We start from the raw sequence: 10,611 nt of genomic DNA, 5'->3' as shown, positions 1-10,611 counted from the left end.
CTTCGTTGTAGGAGACACCCCGCAGTTCATGCTAATAAAAGGACGGTACGAACATCCCCTGACCCATTTGATTAATATTCACAGGGTGTGCAGTACTTCAACATATTGAAGCTCACATCGCACCTGCACTCCCCCACATCAAAACGTGCTTCCTCGATTATTGCTATGTGCATGCGAATCTTCCCTGTACGGGCGCGTGGTATGTACAGCTAGCTGATGACGAATGTGTTGGCTGAAAGACGCGTGGCCTGCGGTGTGGCGATCGATGCACTAAAGAAACTTTATGACGGAGACCCACACTACCTGGTACATCGTTGTCAACGATAAGTTTCCGACAAGACAAAAGTCTGCCCAACATTGCTCTAGCTGACTCCCGAGTGTGCAGGCGGTGTCGTGCGATAGACATGGATAAATAGCTCCTAGAATGTGGACTTCCTGCAGATGTGTTACTTCTAATTCAAATTCTATCTCCGAGGCCCGTCGCAGACGATCGAACCCGGAATGCTTCTTCTCCCGGGTAAGATCTCCTTCCCCCAAATCAAAGATACGTGCTATAAACTGGCCCAAAAGTCTTTCTGTGCACTATCTTTTTCTGGTCAGTCTCCAAGAGGTGCCTGTCTTTTGGACTTTCTTACAAGAACGACACGATCATCTGCAATACATTTCTAGAGCTTTGATAATTACTTAAGCAGTGTATTCAAGGATCCCCCCCCCCCCCCCCCCCCGCCCGCGCTCCCTTCCTCCCTAGTTGGGTAGTACCGAGTAAGAGAAGTTGATTCTGGTGGGTACTGATCTGAATCGCGAAATGGACAATTGAGAAGACATACCCGAGTCCCCACTGTGGAGAGTTGGAAGAAACAGAGTTTATTTTTTGATATTTTAGAGTTGTCGTGATTCTTATATTGTACTACTGGAAGTGTGGCCCCAGTTTGCTAATAAAATACAGTATTGTCACCAAAAAAATGCTTAGCGCCATAGTTTGGTAATGGAAAAGTGTCTGTTTCGTGTCCTTCTAAGAGCAAAGTTTTCTTTCTTACTTTCATTTAAAGTATATTCTTTTTTTCAAATGGAAATTCTAACAGACAAATTTGGAATAATTATTTCGAATAAAAATTTTAAAAAAAACGAGTAAGCGCTTAGGTTCATGAGCGCGAAGTCTCTGGATTGAATCTCACTGTAGATACATCTTTTTGTAATCCTCCTGTAATTCTGACGACAGATTTTTATGATTGCATAAACTATCAGTATTTAATGATTCATTTACTATTTTCATACTCTTTATCTTGAAAATAGGACAATTTGTTTTTGGAAGGAGATTGGACAAAAAATCGGATCAGAAGAACTTTCCGTCAAATCAGTATAGCAATTTTTTTATACACTCCTGGAAATGGAAAAAAGAACACATTGACATCGGTGTGTCAGACCCACCATACTTGCTCCGGACACTGCGAGAGGGCTGTACAAGCAATGATCACACGCACGGCACAGCGGACACACCAGGAACCGCGGTGTTGGCCGTCGAATGGCGCTAGCTGCGCAGCATTTGTGCACCGCCGCCGTCAGTGTCAGCCAGTTTGCCGTGGCATACGGAGCTCCATCGCAGTCTTTAACACTGGTAGCATGCCGCGACAGCGTGGACGTGAATCGTATGTGCAGTTGACGGACTTTGAGAGAGGGCGTATAGTGGGCATGCAGGAGGCCGGGTGGACGTACCGCCGAATTGCTCAACACGTGGGGCGTGAGGTCTCCACAGTACATCGATGTTGTCGCCAGTGGTCGGCGGAGGTACACGTGCCCGTCGACCTGGGACCGGACCGCAGCGACGCACGGATGCACGCCAAGACCGTAGGATCCTACGCAGTGCCGTAGGGGACCGCACCGCCACTTCCCAGCAAATTAGGGACACTGTTGCTCCTGGGGTATCGGCGAGGACCATTCGTAACCGTCTCCATGAAGCTGGGCTACGGTCCCGCACACCGTTAGGCCGTCTTCCGCTCACGCCCCAACATCGTGTAGCCCGCCTCCAGTGGTGTCGCGACAGGCGTGAATGGAGGGACGAATGGAGACGTGTCGTCTTCAGCGATGAGAGTCGCTTCTGCCTTGGTGCCAATGATGGTCGCATGTGTGTTTGGCACCGTGCATGTGAGCGCCACAATCAGGACTGCATACGACCGAGGCACACAGGGCCAACACCCGGCATCATGGTGTGGGGAGCGATCTCCTACACTGGCCGTACACCTCTGGTGATCGTCGAGGGGACACTGAATAGTGCACGGTACATCCAAACCGTCATCGAACCCATCGTTCTACCATTCCTAGACTGGCAAGGGAACTTGCTGTTCCAACAGGACAATGCACGTTCGCATGTATCCCGTGCCACCCAACGTGCTCTAGAAGGTGTAAGTCAACTACCCTGGCCAGCAAGATCTCCGGATCTGTCCCCCATTGAGCATGTTTGGGACTGGATGAAGCGTCGTCTCACGCAGTCTGCACGTCCAGCACGAACGCTGGTCCAACTGAGGCACCAGGTGGAAATGGCATGGCAAGCCGTTCCACAGGACTACATCCAGCATCTCTACGATCGTCTCCAATGGAGAATAGCAGCCTGCATTGCTGCGAAAGGTGGATATACACTGTACTAGTGCCGACATTGTGCATGCTCTGTTGCCTGTGTCTATGTGCCTGTGGTTCTGTCAGTGTGATCATGTGATGTAGCTGACCCCAGGAATGTGTCAATAAAGTTTCCCCTTCCTGGGACAATGAATTCACGGTGTTCTTATTTCAATTTCCTGGAGTGTATTATTGTATATTGCTTCAAGGTCACCCACTTAGCGAGCAACCAAGAGGGCCATCTTTTTTTTAAAAAAAAAAAATTCACGAGCGGTCTGGTGCGACCCATAACCACCTGAATCAATCTTTTTTTTTAGAAAGGAAAAAAGGAAAGGAGATAAGGATCTTTATTGTCTATAATAAATCATACAATCTCCGTTGATCTTTATTTTACAATTTCCATTACCAACTTTGGCCCATATAAAAAGGTATTCATCAGCATTTAATTTCTTCTTTTTCCTCGTACTCAAAACAAATGGCATGCTTAGAACTAGAGTACCATAAGGCTGTTTAGCCAACAGTCCTGTAGTCTCCGAAATACTCCAGGTCTTCCAAGTCAGAATATTAGCATCAGGAAAAGCTTCAAGGCCACCATAATCTGCTTGATTGCCCCACACAACAGCAAGTGTGAGCCAAGTACTACCTCCAAACACTGCTTGTACATCACAGGCAAAGCTCAGATGGAGTCCACGAAAAGCATTCGGACCTCCAATGATAATGCTCAGGATGATAATGCTCATAGAAACATGCTAAACAATAATTATTGTAACATACTGCACATTTAATAAAAGCCGAATTTTTGCAGGTGCATGTTTTTTTTTTCAACGTGTTTATTGCAAAGAAAACTTGGTTTCCATTCATAAACGGTTCTCAGTCATCACACAATTTCGTCACGTCACGCATATCTGTTCTTAGAATAAAAAAATACCGAAGAGATTCCACACACAGACTTAGCGATTGCGAAATTAAGCTTTCACTCGCTCGTCTACGAACGCCTTGAGTAATAGTAAACATCAAACTAAATGTATAAGCACGCTTAAAATGTTCAAACTCGATTTTCTCGGAAACGGTTGTGAGTTGCGTCTCCCTATTTACATATTATGATTTCCTTCTAGTGCCCCACAGATGCTGTCAATATCAATCAGATTCGTGAGGGGAAGTTCGTATGATGCCTTTGTAAGTGAAACAGGGAAACCGCACAAAAACCTAAATCTGTAGTTTGTAAACCTCTGCTCCCGGATGCGCGTTCAGCGGCTTAACCCCTGCGGCCATTCGTTTCAGTTTAGAGAGCGCAGTGGCTGCGTTAAATGGTTTACGAGTGTTCGGTTCGAATGTCAGCGTTTGTCAGCAGCGGTCACACACTGCCATCTGTAGGGTGACGGTGACCTAATCCTCCTGCTGCCTACACAGACTGCTTCCCGTGGCCAGGTGGGCCACTTCACTCCTTTTCAGTAGTAGTGCCCGTTAAATCCCTATACGGCCTTTCTGGTATAGACTTTCCGGCGCTTCTCTAATTATTTTTGTTTGTTTTGCACTGGAATATTGCTGCTAGGTTTTACGTCCAGGTCTTTTACACTGTAGCGCCAAAGAAACTGATATAGGCATGCGTATTCAAATACAGATATTTGTAAACAGGCAGAATACGGCACTGCATTCGGCAACGCCTATATAAAACAACAAGTGTTCGGCGGAGTTGTTAGATCGGTTCCTGTTGCTACAGTGCCAGGTTATCAAGATTTAAGTGAGTTTGAATGTGGTGTTATAGCCGGCGCACAGCATCTCCGAAGTAGCGATGAAGTGGGGATTTTCCCGTACGACCATTCCACGAGTGTCCCGCGAATATCACGAATCCGGAAAAATATCAAATCTCCGACATCGCTGCCGCCGGAAATATATCCTGCAAGAGCGGGACCAATGACGACTGAAGAGAATCGTTCGACGAGTCAGAAGTGCAACCCTTCTGTAAATTGCAGCAGATTTCAGCGCTGGGACATCAACAAGTGTCAGCGTGTAAACCATTCAACGAAATTTAATCGATATGGGATTTCGGAGTTAAAGGACCACTCGTGTACCCTTGGTGACCGCACGACACGAAGCTTTACGCCTCGCCTCGGCTCGTCAACACCAACATTGGATTGTTGATGACTGGAAATATGTTGCCTGGCCGGAAGAGTCTCTATTCGAATTATATTGAGCGGATGGATGTCTACGGGTATGGAGTCAACCTCATGAAACAGTGGACCCTGAATTTCAGCAGGGGTCTGTTCAAACTGATGGAGGCTCTGTAATAGTGTGGAGCGTGTGCAGGTGGAGTGATATGGGACCCCTGATATGTCTAGATACGGATCTGACAAGTGACACGTACGTAAGCATCCTGTATGATCACCTGCATCCATTCATGTTCATAGTGCATTCCGACGGACTTGGGCAATTTCAGCAGGACAATACATCACACACGTCCAGAATTGCTACAGAGTGGCGCCAGGAACACTCTTCTGAGTTTAAACACTTCCGATGGCCACTAAACTCCCCAGACATGAACACTATTGAGCATATCTGGGATGCCTTGCAACGTGCTGTTCAGAAGAGATCTCCACCCCTCGTACTCTCACGGATCTACAGACAGCAATGCAGGATTTATGGTGACAGTTCCCTGCAGCACTATTTCAGACACTAGTCGAGTCCATGCCACGTCGCACTGCGGCACTTGTGCGTGCTCGTGGGGGCCCTACACGATAAGAGGCAGGTGTATCAGTTCCTTTGGCTTTTCAGTGTATTTTGAAGTCTCACACCAACTGTTACTGCCACATCATACTGTGGTTGTTCCTTTCAATCATCACCCGAACGTCGAAATCACATGCAGGTCGTCTGAAACATTTAGGGTCAAATTGAACAGGTGACAGAGGGGTCACAACCGATTATATTCAGTTAGGGAACGAATGGCGGGAAATGCGTATTTATTGTGTTACGGATATACACACCGTATATCGCTTAAAAACAGCGTAGCTCATAGTAATTATTCAAAGCGACGATTGCAAGTCTGAGAGCATGTACTGCAATGGCGACATGTGGTGCCACAGTTCTCGGAGACTACCGCTTGTTGTCCGCGACAGGATGTGGCTTCAACACGTACCTTCATCACTGGACTGGAAGGGGAGGCCTGTCCCATGACCAAGCGCGATCGCCGGATCTCAAACATCTCCACTTTTTCCTCTCGGTTTACGTCAAACTGTTGCTGTATGAAATCCCGTAGAAACAGATGAAGACTTGCTTGCTAGGGTCCAAGCTGCCTTTTTCCTGCTACAACAGACACCAGGGATCTTCGAGAGAGTATGGCAAAACTTCATGCACCGTTGCCATTCATCCATTGGGATTGGTAGTCGTCACTTTGAACAGTTAGTATGAGCTACATTGTAGTAACAAGGTGTACCCAGTGTATGTTCATAACACAATAAACATGCATTTCTGACCATTATTTCCCTGTCTCAATATAATCGGTTGTGGATCCACTATCACCTGTTTCGGTTTGCTCCAAAACGTTTGACATACGCTGTATACCGAAATAAGTGACTACGAGACAGAAAATCAGTTAAAAACCGTTCATCATAGAACAGGCGATTGGACTCGGTGAGGTACTAGTACGATTCTACATAGAGTATCTGAAAGAACTTGCTCACCTTCTTTTAGGGGTCTACTGTAGGTAGACCAGCTATGTGTTTGGACTGAAGAGTTCCTGGCAAAGAGAACACAGCGTCTCACTCTTAATGGTAAGAAGTCCTCTAACACAAAATAAGTTCGGTCATAATCCAAGGGAGCGTTACAAGTACCATTGCTGTTCACAATACGTTGTTATTCTTAAGTAACTCTAGAATTTCAGAAGACGACTACAAGTAACCTAAAAGGCATGCAGAAAATAGACACACCTCATATTACAGGTCTCTTTCCGTCGGTGTCGCTATCTACCGACCCTGTTCTCCTCCATCGGGACGCTTTCAGGCCCAAGTGCCGTTACTCCATTTGTCCTAGGGTCGTGGTCTTGTTCGGGGACAGGCGAACGCGGCAAACGTCAATATGGGCGGAATAGTGCATGTGTACAGTTCACTGAAGTCGCCTCTATTGCCTGGGGAGACGAAACTACAGCAACCCACTGTGGAAATCTGTTCATTGGGTTGCATATCTGCAGGCGCGAAGTCATTCGATGCGACAATACGGACCGGAAGATTTGTCTACATGTTCTGACCCATGGGGCCCCCTATGTTGAGCTCTGCAACTACCTGAGGGCACGTACTATGAATAGAAACTTCAAGAGATGCTCTGTCCACTGAATGTGTCTTTTTCCTGTATGTTTTATGCTTTTCACACAGTCGTTTTCTGAAACCCTGAAGATACACTTATGAATAACAATGTATAACGGCAATCAAATGAAAATGAGACGCACAGAAAAAAAAATTCCAAGTGCGGATAGGACCTGCGCACTGAGGTTTCCGTTCAAACTTAATTATGTATATAGACAATTCATCCACTTAATTATGTATATAGACAATTCATCCACTCAGGGAATAGAGAATCTCGACCATTTTCGCTTGTTATCGACATTGATACTGGAAGGACATTCTCATTCGCATTTCACATACGACTTGAAACACCATATCTATGTGCAACAATTGCTTCTGGGTATCTCATGACAGATAAATTCCGAAACGCGTCGTATGAGCAATAAAGTCTTTTCTTGCCTGATGTTTGACTTTTAACATTGCGACCTGGTCAACCTGGATGCAGAATTACTGATTGTTTTGATTTCAAGTTTGACGTCGGATAAACAATGAAAACAGAAATATAGGTTCTGATGAGTGAGTTTGCTAGTATCAAGATATGTGACATAAATAGCCATATCTTTTGAATGTACTGACTTAGAAGCTTCAGTTTTTGATGCCGCCAAGGAACTCTGGGCCTTAATATGTGGCAGCAATTTCTGCTTGGTATATCTACCTCTTCCTGAGCAATGTGGATGCACAGGATCGGTACTTGGTGCAGGGATTGGCAGGTGGCCTTCAGCGTAAACATATGTGACGTCCTGCGCATAAACAGGCGAAAAGAGCTCTTACTGTATCATTACATGGGTGCCGAACAAGTACTGCACGCAATCACATCCATAAAATATCTGAATGTGTGCGCGCTGAGAAGTTTAAAGTGGAACGGCCTCACAAAACTAGTGTTAGGAAAGACATACGTCAGACATATTCATTTTAAGAACGCTCAGGATGTATAATCCACCCAGGAATGAGGTAGCATAACAAACCTTCGCTCGACCAATGCTTGAATATTGCTCGTCTATTTGGGAGACATACCAGAGAGAACTGACGGAATACGTACAGTGTGTCTAAAGTAGAGCAGCACGTTTCGCCACAGATTTGTTTAGTAACAGCGAAAGTGTCTCGTGGATGCTTCGCCATTTCCAATGGCAGATGTTACAGGAGAGGCGTTTTGCGTCCCATTGTGGTTTACTGTTAAAATTCCCTGAGCGTTCTCTGTATTGCTTGCATTTACTCATACCTCACAAAACGCCATGAAGGTAAAATGAGAGAGATTCGAGCTCACGCAGAGGTTTACCAACAATCGTTCTTCGAGTGGCCCATTCGCGACAGGAAAAGGAGAGGGGAAGGTGACATTGACCCATAAAGTACTCTACTACACACACCTTAAGCCTGTTTGTGGAATACAGTTGCAGGTGTCGTAATAGATACAAGTAGCTCAGTAGAAGAAAAGCCCACCTTAAATGATGTTAGATAGTTACGGGAGTAACTTAGTTTTACGAAATTCGAGTTTTTGGCAGTCTCGTACGTTTTACAGTATTACTTTTTGCCACACTACGACAAAATTAAACAGGCTTCTTCTTACAAATGTACAATAGGCTACGTGAGTTATTTGTGAAATTACTCATTATTTATTGTATTGACCTTTTAAATCTCTCTGGGGTAAATGGACACAAACCATAAACGATGATTTACCGACTAAAAACTTTTCCTCAAGAATTTATTACACAAAGAAGGCACATGAGATAAGGACATTATGAAAATGAAAATTATAAAACATGTATTTCTTTCAAACGATAGTTTTTAGGTCTTTGTCTCTACCAAAATTCTCAAAGCTAGAAGTGTGTTCAGTTTCTGCTTTGAACTTTCAGTAGAACATCTGATACTCTCGATGCATAAATTTCACGAGAAACATATCACCGTCTTATGATTTTTTAACTATTTCGTTAGGGAGGGAGTATCATACGGCACATGATATTGTCCAATTTCATTTTGGCAAACTAATGTTTCTTCTTTAAATATACTACTGAAAGAAAATTTTTGATACACAGAACACTCATCTGTGTAAAATAGTTACTGCAACGTTTGCCTAATGCGCACTTTCTGGCTGTCTAGCGCCACCCTTCTTTTTACTGTAATTTCATTTACACTGATAAATTTTTTTAAATCTCTGAAAACAGACACAAGTCGCACTTTGTTTTTAAAGTCGCTCCTGAAGGCAATGCCTGCTCTTGCCAAATCTTTGAAACCTTCAGACCTCATTTCTATGACTCTGTATAAATTTTTAATCTGCTTTTCTTTATGAGTTAGTTCGTTCTTCAGTTTTTTAAGACAGCGAACTCTGCACCACACTGAAGTTGTATATGCTCTGTCACAAGAAACTTTCAAATCATTCGCATCAATCATCTGCAAACATAGCTGCATCGCTGTAAATTTTTTTGTTTGGCTATTCACCTTTCGATATTGCCCAGTGTCCCCGAGCTTCCTCGTAAGAATCACTTTTCCAGGGAAGAAAATATTTTCCTTTTCGCCACTGTGCAAAATTTTATTGTTAAATTTGTTCCATTCATATAAATTCTGTTTTTCCTTGTTGGATTTGTTTCCCGTACAATCATCACTATTACATCAACTTGAACACTTGATAAGTCAGCCACAATTAGGCCACTATCAAATCCACAAAAGCTGCCTGTCACTGTTGCAACAGTGCGAATATGTGCTCTAGGTCTTCTTCTACTCAAGCATCGGAACACTGGATTCGCGCCCTTCAAATGAAACGTCAGCTGCAACATTACATTGTGTAAACTTATGAGAAATGGAACCAAGATGAATGTCGTATGTAACTTATTTTCTGTTGTCGCTTACGATGGGCCCTTCTTCCACTAAGCCATTCTTATTTTAATTCATCCATGTATTTTCCTTGCCATTTAATTTCAAATCATCGCACATATCTTGAATCTTTGGACTGCAGAGGTCACTTACAGTAACGGCACATTTAAAAAGCACACACCCCTCAGGCGTGGCTGTAACCAATGATGCTAATCAAAGACCAGCGAGGCCGGCTTGCTTCCGCAAAACAAATGACTTCAAGGACATAGTAGATCCCGTAGGTAGGTCATGTAAGGTTTCTGCCGCTATTTTTCCACAATTCAGTTCACGTCACTTATCTAATAGCCTTGATCTAATAGCCTTGGCGTAACTCGTTGACGAAAAGTGTAGATGGAAAACTTCTAAACATTCTGTTAAGTCTTGGAGAAAATAACGCTCTACTGAGACCTAAACCAAGTCTTATCCCTCAAACGGTACGGTGCGGGTCGGATCCGACCCAACGGTTAATTTTTCCTCTACACTGCTGTACCCGCTCAGTGCAGGAAGTCTAGCCTGCTAGGATCCCTGCTAGCCAGTCGTCCGATGGCTATTGGCATAACTGTAATTATCGTACGAGTGACCTTGACTTGCTACGTGTATTCCGGGTCGTGTCCGACCTGACCGTACCAGTAATGTTACTAATTTTACTATGAATCTTTTTCACAGTTTTGACATGAAAATGGCCTGGAAACAACTGTTACACACACCTGAGGCAGTTCTAGCTGAATTACATTGCCAGGAGGATCCTGCAGACTAAGAGGACAGTGACCCCTGATCTCAAAAGAGTCTGCCCCAGAAGCTGACGATAGAAGCTTTATGAACA

Source organism: Schistocerca gregaria, chromosome 2 (genome assembly GCF_023897955.1).
Source record: "Schistocerca gregaria isolate iqSchGreg1 chromosome 2, iqSchGreg1.2, whole genome shotgun sequence".
In the NCBI taxonomy this organism is placed as follows: Eukaryota; Metazoa; Arthropoda; class Insecta; order Orthoptera; family Acrididae; genus Schistocerca; species Schistocerca gregaria.
The sequence above is the reverse complement of the archived record's forward strand: the minus strand, read 5'-3'. Positions refer to the sequence as shown.